This window comes from Rhinopithecus bieti, unplaced genomic scaffold, assembly GCF_001698545.2.
Source record: "Rhinopithecus bieti isolate Rb0 unplaced genomic scaffold, ASM169854v2 scaffold_21703, whole genome shotgun sequence".
Taxonomy (NCBI): Eukaryota; Metazoa; Chordata; class Mammalia; order Primates; family Cercopithecidae; genus Rhinopithecus; species Rhinopithecus bieti.
The window spans coordinates 2,886,661-2,899,063 of record NW_016812332.1 but is presented as its reverse complement, the minus strand read 5'-3'; the positions used below and the strand labels follow the sequence as shown (position 1 = coordinate 2,899,063).

General features: G+C 37.1%; 1 protein-coding gene across 5 annotated transcripts in view; it reads left to right on the top strand.

The window, feature by feature from the left end:
- The window catches only part of NUBPL (NUBP iron-sulfur cluster assembly factor, mitochondrial), a 377,447-nt gene that overhangs the window by 122,650 nt on the left and 242,394 nt on the right, over nucleotides 1-12,403 (top strand). The window contains exon 1 of one of the 5 annotated variants that reach the window (XM_017895913.1): nucleotides 3,410-3,616. The exons of the other annotated variants lie outside the window; for them this stretch is intronic. The gene's annotated coding sequence lies outside the window, so the exon portion shown is untranslated. Of the gene's footprint in view, nucleotides 1-3,409; nucleotides 3,617-12,403 lie in introns of those variants that run through there. 5 annotated transcript variants of the gene reach the window in all.

The window sequence follows — 12,403 nt, the reverse complement described above, 5'->3', positions numbered from 1 at the left end:
TCCCAAGTAGCTGGGACTACAGGTGCCTGCCACCATGCCTAGCTAATTTTTTGTATGTTTTTTTTTTGGTAGAGACAGGGTTTCACCGTGTTATCCAGGATGGTCTTGATCTTCTGACCTCGTGATTCACCTGCCTCGGCCTCCCAAAGTGTTGGGATTACAGGCGTGAGCCACTGCGCCTGGCCCCTGGCTGGTGTCTTAGTAGGTTGTGTGCTCCCCTGGTCCACTGGCTTTGAGCACAGCTCAGCTGAAGGACTCACCTAGGAGCTGCATTCCTTGTAGCCTAGACTCCCTTTGAAGTTTATTTAGAATCCCAGAGCACTCCAGCTTGTGATGAGGCTTGCTGGAACTCAGTTTCTGACTGCTGGGATGGGTGATTCCCTTCTGTTGAGGGCCAGTCCAAATGCTTCCTCTATGGGCACACATCAGGTAGGTGCAGTCCGGTTCTGCTTTTTGCTATGATGGGGCAGCACAAAGTTCAGTGCAAAGTCTCACAGTTGCTGCATTCCCTCTCCCCAAGCGTACAGATTCTCTGTGCCACACAGCTCTTGGGCAATGGGGGAAGGGTGGAGATCACAATTCAAGACTGTCTTTCCTGCCCTTTTCCTTGTGTCTTTCAGTAATATAAAATTGAAACCAGGTACTTTTGAGTGCTCAGCTGATTTTTGGTTCTTAGATATCTAAGTTTTGTGTATGTGTGTAGAGAGTTGTTAAATTTGGTGTTCCTGCGTGGAGGGGGGCACTTTTTGCAGCTTTCTATTCCACCATCTTGCTTTGCTCTCTCTCTCTCTCATGTATTTTAATCTCAAAGCTTTATAGTTGTCTTGTACATCTTGAATTAATTTTTATGTGTGAAATGAAATAAGGGTCAATGTTTATAATTTTTTATAGTTTATACAGTTATGTTAGCGTCATTTGTTTGAAAGACTTCCCTTTCCCTGAATTGATTTATATATTAGATAAAAATCAATTAACCGTATGTGTATCATCTGTTCTGGATACTCATTTGTGCTCCATTGATTTGTTTGTTTAATCCTTACTCTAAAACCACGTTGTCTTGATTATTATAGCTTTATAGAAGGCTTAAAATTAGGAAAATCAGAAAATTAGGAAATTAGGACATCTTCCATCTGCATTTTTTCAAGATTGTTTTGGCTGCCCTAGTTTCTTTTACGTTTCTGTATATTTTAGATTCAGTTTATGCAGAAAAGCATGTTGATACTTTTATTAGGATGGTATTCAATATATAGAACAACTTTGGATGAATTGAGATCCTGACAACGTTGAGTCTTCTAATCTGTGGCCTACAGCTCGATCCATGTTCCTGCAAGAGACCTGATCTCATTTTTTTTAATGGCTGCATTGTATTCTGTGGTGTATATGTACCATCTTTTCTTTATTCAGTCTACCATTGATAGGCATTTAGGTAGATTCCGTGCCTTTGCTATTGTGAGTAGTGCTGCAGGGAACATACATGTGCATATGTTTTTGTGGTAGAATGATTTATATTCCTTTGGGTATATACCCGGTAATGGGATTGTTGGGTTGAATGGTAGTTCTGTTTAGCTCTTTGAGGAATCATCACACTGCTTTCCACAATGGTTGAGCTAATTTACACTCCCATCAACAGTGTATAAGTGTTCCCTTTTCTCCCCAACCTTGCTAGCATCAGTTATTTTTTGACATTTTAATAATAGCCATTCTGACTGGTGTGAGTTAGTGTCTCATTGTGGTTTTGATTTTTGTTTCTCTAATGATCAGTGATGTTGAGCTTTTATTCATATGCTTGTGGGCTACGCATATGTCTTCTTTTGAAAAATGTCTGTTCATGTCCTTTGCCCAGTTTTTAATGGAGTTGTTTTTTTCTTGTAAATTTGTTTAAGTTCCTTACAGATGCTGGATATTAGACCTTTGTCAGATGCATAGTTTGTGAATATTTTCTGTCATTCTGTAGGTTGTCTGTCTACTCTGTTGATAGCTTCTTTTGCTGTGCAGAAGCTTTTAAGTTTAATTAGATCCACCTGTCAGTTTTTGCTTTTGTTGCAAATGCTGTTGACATCTTCATCATGAAATCTTTGCCATTCATATGTCCAGGATGATATTGCCTAGATTGTCTTTCAGGGTTTTGATAGTTTTGGGTTTTACATTTAAGTCTTTAATCCATCTTGAGTTGATTTTTATATATCGTATAAGGGAGGGGTCCAGTCTGAATCTTCTGCATATGGCTAGCCAGTTATCCTAGCACCACTAATTGAAAAGGGAGTCCTTTCCCCATTGTCTTTTTTTGTCAGCATTGTTAAAAACCAGATGATTGTAGGTGTGCGGCCTTATTTCTGGGCTCTCTATTCTGTTTCATTGGTTTATGTATCTATTTTTGTACCAGTGCCATGCTTTGAACAGGTTTTAATGAAGGTGGAATTGACTCATTCTGGAAAAAAAAATGCCACAGAGGACATTTATTAGTAAGGAAGAGAAGTGAGCACCAGGATTTAAGACAGGAAGGGATAGGCTAACCCCACTATTTTGTGCCAGTGCAGTTAGGTTTATGATCAGGGCTGCTCTTATCTATAAAACTGCTAACCTGTGAGCCTCAAAGGGAAAAGATAAGCATCAGCTGCCAGTCTTTGGGTTGTACAACAATAAAATTTAGTGATAACCCCTTTTATGGACTGGGTCCACTGATATGTTTTCCTTGAAGTCAGTAAGTACCTTACCAATAAGGGGCTGCCTTTCAGAATTCTTTCGATATTGGACAATGTCCCTGGCCACCCAGAACCTCATGAGTTCAAAAGAAAGGTGCTGAAGTGGTCTTCTTGCCCTCAAACACAACATCTTTAATTTATCCCCTAGATCAGGGGTTCATGAGGACCTTTAAGGCTCATCATGCAGGATACTCTATGGAAAGGATTGTCAGTGCTATGGAAGAGAACCCTGGTAGAGAAAAAATCATGAAAAAGCTGTTAAAGCCTTCAAGCCCAAAAGAAATTCCTGCTGGAGAAAAACCATGTCCAAATGTTGTTCATGACTTCACAGAATTTAGGACAGTGTCAATCAGGAAAATCATGAAAGAGATTGTGGATGTGGCAAAAAAGATGAGGGATGAAGAGTTTCAAGATAGAAACCTCAGAGAAATTCAAGACCTCGTAGACACCACACCAGAGGAATTAACAGAAGACAACTTGTTGGAGATGACTGCTTCTGAACCAGTGCCAGATGATGAGGAAGAATTAGTAGAAGAAACTGTGCCAGAAAACAAATTGACATTAGACAACATGGCATAAGGGTTTTGATTATTCAAGGCTGCTTTTGGCTTTTATGACATGGACACTTCTATGATGCGGGCACTGAAACTAAAGCAAACAGAGGAAGAAGGATTGGTACCATATAGAAACATTTTTAGAGAAAAAAAAAAGTCAGACAGAAATTATGATGTGTTTCCATACACTAATACTGAACCCGCTAAGTACTTCTCATGGGAAGAGCCAAAGAAGTTTGCCACTGCTACCCCTAAGACAGCAAGACCAGTCCCACCTCTTCCTCCTTTTCCTCAGCCTACTTAATGTGAAGATCACGAGGATAAAGACTTTTCTGGTGATCCACTGCCACTTAATGAAGAGTAAATATATCTTCTCTTCCTTAATCTTTTCTTTTCTCTTGGTTTATTGTAAGAATACAGAATATAATATAAGACAAAATATGTGGTAATGACTGACTATGCTATTGGTAAGGCTTCTGATCAACAGCAGGATATTAGTAAAGTTTTTTGGGAGTCAAAAGTTATATGCAGATTTTTGACTGTGAGGGGATCAGTATTTCTAAGCTCTGTGTTGTTCAAGGGTCAACTGTACTATTATTTGCTGAATCTGGTAACCCTAGATGGCAGTGATGTTTTGTAAAAGACACAGGAAGGTGGGGAAGAGTCAGGTTGGTAGAAGGCAGACATAATGATGCAGTGGAGCTGAAATGCTTGAGGATAAGAGTTTGAGGTAATATTAAGGGAATATATTTAGCCCAGAGTGGCAGGCTCATGAGTAACGGAAATGAGGCGAATATTAGAGTAGGAAGTGGGGTGAAGAATTATACCAGGACGGGGCAGTCTTGCCAGGATTGTTCCTTGTAATTTCATGAAGGAAGATGGTTTGTCAATGCCTTTACCAATCTCTGCAGCTTCTTCTGAAGGATAACTTATTTTTCAGGATACATAAGCAGTAGTATAGGGAGTCTCTTGGTTTCAGCTGGCCACTGTTCAGTAATCTGCATAATTTCACCATATGTCCTTCTAACCTCATCTGCTAGAAGGAAGGGAAAAGATTGATGAATAAATATGGTATATGTTCATGAATGCATTTTGTGATGCCTTGGGAAAAAAGCATGCCAGGATATATATTTTTTTAAAGTTAAACTTTAGGATGTATTAGGAAAAAATAGGCAGATATATGCTAGGATGTTATTTTGAGCATTAGATTTATCAGTATGTATTCCTTTTTATTCTCCTGATATTTGAAACAATTTCCTTTTTTTTCTATTTTGACTTCAATAATTATAGGCATAAACATCTAATACATTTCACTCAATGACTGATAATTTTAAATTTTTCTGTTATTTGTTAAGATTCCTGATTAGTATTTTTTTACTCCTGAATTGTGCTCCTGAATATAGGTATAATTAGTTTAACGCAAATGAGAAAAGTGTTTTCTTAGGATCTTTGTGTTTTAAAATATGTGATATTGAAGAAAACAATTTTAGTTATTAGAAAAAGAGCCACAGAAAGAAAAACTTCAAAGGCTAGTCTGATGTCAGCACCTGCTGTGGTCATAGTGTAAACCCTGGAGACCAGGGATTTTGGCAGCAGTTTCAGTGCTTTTAGTTCAATCTTCAGTATCCCCAAATGTGAAGCAGATGCCAGTTTTCTTCTCTAGGGTTCTGATAATGGCATATAATGAGTTGGTTGTTTCCTAGCAACTAAAGAAGCAGTTTCACTTTAGCTGATCCTGCAATAGCAATGAGACATTTTCCCTTGATAGTTGGTATTAGTGATTTCCCTGACAATGGAATTTCACTTTTGAATAAGGAATATTCTCAGCTTTTGATTTCCTAAAGAATTTTGATCCTGAGTTGGGCTAAGCTCTGCTTAATCCTGTATAAAATGAAAAAAAAAAAAAACAATTGAGCCCCTTAAGTACTTCTCATGGGAAGAGCCAAAGGAGTTTGATACATAGTTTCTTAAATGGCAAGTGATTATACAAGAAGCTGTAATAGGTGTATTTTCTCAGTGTTTAACAGAATAATTAATGACCACATTCTTTTTTTCCCCCCTGCTTATTATTTGCAGCAGTAGAGGTTTCTTAGGTAATGGCCAATGTATTGTGGAAATAAATATTGTAAGTTTTTATTACAGGTGCCATTTTGATATAAAGTCAGTATAATGAAAACATTTTAAAATCTAAAACCCATTTGATTTCAAACAGTATTCTATATCAGAAATTATTTTTATACCCAATGATTTTAAAGGCTCTTAAAATAGTTCACTTTAAGGTAAATTGTGAAACAATTTGTTTAAATATTAGTAGTTATAAGGTGTCTGTAATTAACCGAATCATATCTAAATCCTTCTAATTTTACGGTAGTAATAGATCTGGATATATTCAGGCTCTTAAGATATATGGAGGCATGAGAAAAATACTTCAGACGACCTTCTTTGTAGTCATTCATAGTTTAAATAGTTTCTAAGGAAATGATCTGTCTTTCTTCCTTTGACATTATAAAACTAATGTAAGTTACCATCCTCATCCACCTTATCCAGATTTATGGTATGATATATTAAGTTATGCCTAAGTGTTAGAGAGAGAAAATATTAAATGATGTTCTTAAGATAATTAAGTTAGCTATATGTAAATATACCAAAGAAATTTATTACTTTGCATGGAAAAGATTCATAGACTATGCATTAACTACAGGTGAAGTCATTGAATATCGTTATTGTCAGTTTGGGGCATGCGACCTTATTAATTTCTTTTTATGATTTTTGCATCATCAGGTACTCTAGCAGGCCTCATATTTTTAAAATGTTTTAAACATTAAGGAACGAGGAACATTAATTAATTCAGTTGGACAGGGCGGTCGCCTTTTAGGCACCTAAGACATAATTTAAAAACAACAACAACAACAACAACAACAACAACAACAACAAACCTTTAAGCATGAGGTAGACTTTCTTTTTGTTTTTTTGAGATGGAGTCTCGCTCTGTTGCCCAGGCTGGAGTGCAGTGGCACATGTCAGCTCACTGCAAGCTCCGCCTCCTGGGTTCACACTGTTCTCCTGCCTCAGCCTCCCCAGTAGCTGGGATTACAGACTCCTGTCACCATGCCCAGCTAATTTTTTGTGTTTTTAGTAGAGACAGGGTTTCACTGTGTTAGCCAGGATGGTCTCAATCTCCTGACCTTGTGATCCACTCACCTTGGCCTCCCAGAGTGCTGGGGTTACAGGTGTGAGCCGTCACACCCAGCCAACATGAGGTACACTTTCTATATAATATAGTCCAGTTATTGTTCTTAGATTTATTTGGGATCTTGCTTAATCTGAAGCTAAGGGATCAGGTACATTAATCCAGATTTTGAATTCTCTTTTCTGTTTTAAAATTATAGATTAGTGAACAAGGAAATAGATACATAACTAAAGTCCAGTTCTTTGAAATATTTTTATAAGGCAGTATTATCTGGTGAGTAACTTAGTTTGATTAACAGAAGTTCTTTTTGAGCATTTTTTCACTTATTTAATAATTATTTATTGAGCTGATAGCAGATACTTATTATTGTACTTTAAAAATGTCATTGGGCTTTTTGTCATCTTACAGCAACATACATACATACGTACATACATACATACATACATTTATTTATGATGGAGTCGCGCTCTGTTGCCCAGATTGGAGTGCAGTGACGTGATCTCAGCTCACTGAAACCTCCACCGCCTGGGTTCAAGTGAATCTCTTGCCTCAACCTCCTGAGTAGCTGGGATTACAGGCATGAGCCACTACGCCTGGCTAATTTTTGTATTTTTTGTAGAGACAGGGTTTCACCATATTGGTCAGGCTGGTCTGGAACTCCTGACCTCATGATCCGCCCACCTTGGCCTTTCAAAGTGTTGGGATTTACAGGCGTGAGCCACCACGCCCAGCCAGCAACAGACATTTATTGGCTATTTACTGTGTTTGGGCCATTGCTTGGAGGTTGAGGTCACACAGTTGTATAAGACATAGATCCAGAGTTCAAAATGTAAAATAAAGCCTTTAGTTACAGATCTACTTTTGACTTGTAATAATAAGCAAGAAATATAGATATGCTAGACGTTTTGATGATTTAAAAATACTATTGTACAATGTTTTATTTAAGGCAATCAAAGTTGGAATTTAGAGAACAAGGCTAAGTGTTACATAGTGTTGACCATCAGGTTGGTAATAGTGTTACATAGTATAAAAGTCTGCAGTCTCATTTAAGGTCCATGTCATAGAGCAAACCCTGTAGTCAGCATTTAAAGAGAACAAGTTGTTAGAAGGAGTTAGAAACAGCCTATGAATATTAATTGCTGGTTATTTCCTCCTACTTAAAATGTCCTTCTTTTTCTGTTGTAAGATGACTTACATGTACACCTCCAACTCCCTGTGATGATGAGTACTTATATATGCAGTTTTTGAATATTGTAGTGTTCCTTTTTTTTTTTTTTTTTTTTTTAAGGTTGCTACTGGAGCTATCTAAGACTAAAAGTTACTGTAACTTTTTAGATTGGCACCAACTGTTCCCCGTTTCCCACTCACTATGGTTTGGGTGTTGGTCACCTCCAAATCTCATTTTGAAACTTGGTCCCCAACCAGGCAGTGTTGGGAGGTGGGGCCTAATGACAGGTGATGGGGTCATGAAGGGCTGAGTCCTCGTGAATAAATTAATGTTATCTTGGGAATGAGTTAGTTATTACAAGAGTGTATTGTTATATAGTGAGCCTGGCCGCCTGTGCTTTCTCTTTTGCATTGCTTACTTGTCCTTTCTTGATGGAATCATGCAGCACAAAGGCCCTCACAAGATGCTGGTATCTTGACCTTGGACTTCCTAGCCTCCAGAACCATGAGCTAAGTAAAACTCTATTCTTTATAAATTACCCAGTCTGTAGTATTCAGTTATAGCAACAGAAAACAGACTAAAACACCACCTGAGTCATTTTATGCCAAATTTCTCAAGTGCTAGAGTAGATTTGGTCACTGTTATTACTTCACTAATTTACTTTTATCTTTTGATTTCTAGTAATGCAGGTATAGAGACACTTTTCACTTGATAAAATTACTTAGTGATCTGATGCTTTAAATGGGTAATTTTATCAAGAAAGCAATAGAAATAAAACAAAGTAACCAAACTATAAAGTAAGGAGGGGAGTCATTGTTTTAAAGTATCAGCCACTGATATTTCGCTGCTTGTGCGGTGTAGTTTTGAATTGTAGCAGTTTGGAAAGCTGGGCGGGAGGGACCTGGCTCTTGGAGTATTTTTCTAACCCAACACCCAGGGAAGACCACCTGCTGCAGCCTTCTGGTTATATAGAGCTGACCTAGATTATATTCTGCTCTATATTATTGATCGGCCTTCTTGGGTCAACTCTAGTTCTGTCATCTTTGGAAGAGGAAGGTACTTTACTGTTCTTGGCCATGAATTCCTTCTTTAGGCTTTAGGTCTTTCAGACATGTCTTACACTGTTCCGGATGCTAGCATGTCATCTCTTGTTCTCCCATTTGTTATATCACTAGCTATTTCTTCACACTGGCTTTCTCCTTTGGCAAGGTTATGCTTCTTTATCTATTACATGGCCTTCTTCCTTAGAACTTTTCAATATGGTATTAACTTCCTCATCCCTGATTTTCCCCTTAATTCCCAGTTTAAAGTCTTTGTTTACTTTGGATATGACTTTTCACCTGAGTGAAATAAATATGTTCTCAACCCATTTGTAGGCTAACTCAGGCTCTAGAAATGATTGAAGGTGTGGGCTCATGTTACCAATTTTACTTTCCTGTCATTGAGTCAAATGCTCCCTAGAGAGAGAGGTAGATCTTTCCCTGATTCTGTCCATTGATATTAATTTCTCATTCTCACTAAGTGAACATTAGAGAATTAGAAACTTTCAGAACATAGAATTGGGTGTATAATTTGACCGTTTAAATACAAACATAAAAGTGTAACAACAGATTTCATTTCTGATTTTTCTGGCTTCTAAATAAAGAAGTAAAATAAAAGAGAAAACAGAGTGTCTTGTCTAACTCCAGGCCTGAATCTGAAAAGAGAACGGGAAAGGAAGTAAAAAGAAAGAGAAAGGATATAAAGGTACTATGAAATTGAAGCCATCATTGTAGTTTAAATTTGATCAGTGTTTCAAATGTAAAGCAAAGATGTTTGGGTAGTCTTTTGTTCTGACCAGACATAAACTTTTCTCATGTCCTTCTTTGTGTATCTACCAGAGGAAAGTAATGAAATAGAGGTCCTGGAACAGTTAGTTCATGTTAAGGTTAGGCTCTAACTGTAGCTCTGACAAAAGTAGGAAGCATGCAGAAAGCTGGCTTGTTTATAAGAGATAAAATGGCACAGTCTTATTCAATTGAAAGCCAACAATCAAAATTAGAGCAAAAGGAAGCACTATCAGAAAAATGTGCCAAGCCAGTGAAATATATTGATGAAAGGGGGATGAAAGATATCAGACACAATTTATTAGGAACAAAAAATAGTGAGGCTGAAGTAATTTGCCTTTGAAAATAAATAAATTAAAAGGAGGCTAATTGCCACCCTTACAATATCCTATTTCTACCTTAAACACTTCCAGAAGAACGCCTCACTTTTTTACTCTTTCTGTTGTTAATGCAGACTTAAAAAATTTTTTAAAATCAGTATTTATTCTTCAATGCCAAGGTGACAAACTAAAATATGAAAAGGCTGTTAGGGCTTAACATTTTGTTGCAGATTAAATACACAGCATTGAAAAATGGAGAGGCGTGACTTCATCTGTGACCAGCCGAGTTAAAGAGAAAAATCTCTCCATTTTCCATCATGCAGACTTTGAAGAATAACCTACAGTGAGTTGAACTGAGTTAGGATGTGGGTAATTATAAAACATAGAGTCTTGTCTTCTGCAGTGGTAATTGAGAAGCCTCAATAAAGATCACATGAGATTACTTGCTGAGCCTTTAGGAGAGCTTCTTAGAGTAGTGGCCCCTGTTGGACAGGTAAGGGCTTGCCCTGTATCTTTTGGTGCAGTTGGGGATCATAGGGTCAGAGTCAGATGTCAAAAGCCTGCTGGGGCTATTTAAGCTCCAAGAAGACTTGAACAGATCCCAACCAGGCGATGAGGAGAGCAATAAGTATTATTGGGAACTTCCAGTACTGGGGATCATGACCTCTTTTTACCGTTTAGGTAGTTACTATATTTCATTGACTTTAAGATATATATTTTTCAAATTTTAATGTCTCTGAAATTATAGTGTATTTTATAATCAATAACATCTTGGCATTGTGTCAGTTTAATATTTAGCATTGTTTTCTTTCTTGGTTGTATATAAAATACTGGTGTATCTTCCAATCTATGGTGTTTTAGATATGATGATGAGATATAGTCAATGTTTTTCTCATAATTATTTTAATACTGATTGAATTGTATTCCCATCTTTGCCATAATTGCTGCAGCGTGATTATATGTCATTCATTTTGGTCTTTGTAAGTGTTGAAAGACTGTTTTAAACTGATGGTGGCAGTTTTGGTAACTTGTTTTAGTAACATCCTCTTTTGTGCCCTCATCACTGACTTTATTTCCCCCCCATCGCTTACCAGAGATTGCCAGATGATTCTTCCCAAAGCATAGCTCTCATGTCAGTCATTTCAGAGACTATCAGTGTCTCCTTGCTACTTTTGAAAGAAGTTACACTCTGGCTTTATTCATTTTTTCAGTAGTTAGATGTTAGGGATATTGTTATAAATAAAAAAGGCACGAAACCTGCCCTGTAGATTCTTTTGGCTACTGTGAACCTTTACTTACTGATTGTTTTTTAAGCCAGTGCTATGTGATCATTCATAGTTTGAAAAAAAATTCTATACTATTTGCCTTCATAGGCATGTGTCTGTGTTTACTACTTATTTTATGTATTATTATTAATTTGGTGTTGATGAAAAGTCCACCAAAAGAAGTGACTCAATAGTGACTTAAACATTTTTTTTTGTTTTTGAGATGGAGTCTCGCTTTGTCACCCAGGCTGGAGTGCAGTGGCGCAATCTTAGCTCACTGCAACCTCCGTCTCCTGGGTTCAAGCAATTCTCCTGCCTCAGCCTCCCGAGTAGCTGGAACTACAGGCATGCACCACCATGCCTGGCTAATTTTTGTGTTTTTAGTAGAGATGGCATTTTGCCATGTTGGTCTTGAACTCCTGATCTCAAGCAATCCACCCGCCTCGGCCTCCCAAAGTGCTGGGATTACAGGCATGAGCCACTGCGCCCGGCCCATAATGACTTAAACATCTTTTAAAAATATTTTTTGTTTGTTTATGATAAGCCTATATGTCTGTAGAAACAAATATATTAGACTTTTATAGTTAATTTTGGTAGCATCTAAATCTGGTGTATTAATTATCTGAATGCAGAAAGCATCAAATTAAATAGGTTGAATTGATGTATTATCGCTAGACAATTATATTTTACTAAAAATAGCTACCTATTATTAGGTATTTACTATCTGCTAAGCCTTATATTATTTACCTGCATTCACATTTAAATCACACAATTCTGTATAATGTACTATTACTACTATTATTATTTTTACAAATGATGAAACTGAGGCACAATGAGGTTAAATAACTTGGGCAGGGTCCTACTTGTAATCTCTCTGGTTCTCTAAGCTCACCTTTTAACTAAACTGTACAACTGAAGTTTTAAAAGTTTTAATTTTTTGCTTGAAAGATTGAAAACACTCTTTTTAATGTCATCCCTGAAACGCTAATTGACAAAATATTAAGAGTATTCCTTTGCTTCCCAAGTTCTCATTCAGCTACAAGTTTTGTATTTTATACTTTATATTTTATAAGACATTTCTGAGAGAATGCATCTGTAAATATCTTTACTCTGAAATATATTTTGGTGCCGTTTATATGGAGACCTGTTATAAAGTCTTTTTAGTAGTGTTTGGCACTGAGAAGTTTGATACTCTTCTATGTTGTGATGTCAATAACTGCAGTAGTAGAATTCATTTGTTAAGTATAGTAACTGTAGGATTAGACTTTAAATGTTTTTACCATAAAAAAATTTTAAGCCGGGCGCGGTGGCTCAAGCCTGTAATCCCAGCACTTTGGGAGGCCGAGACGGGCAGATCACGAGGTCAGGAGATCAAGAC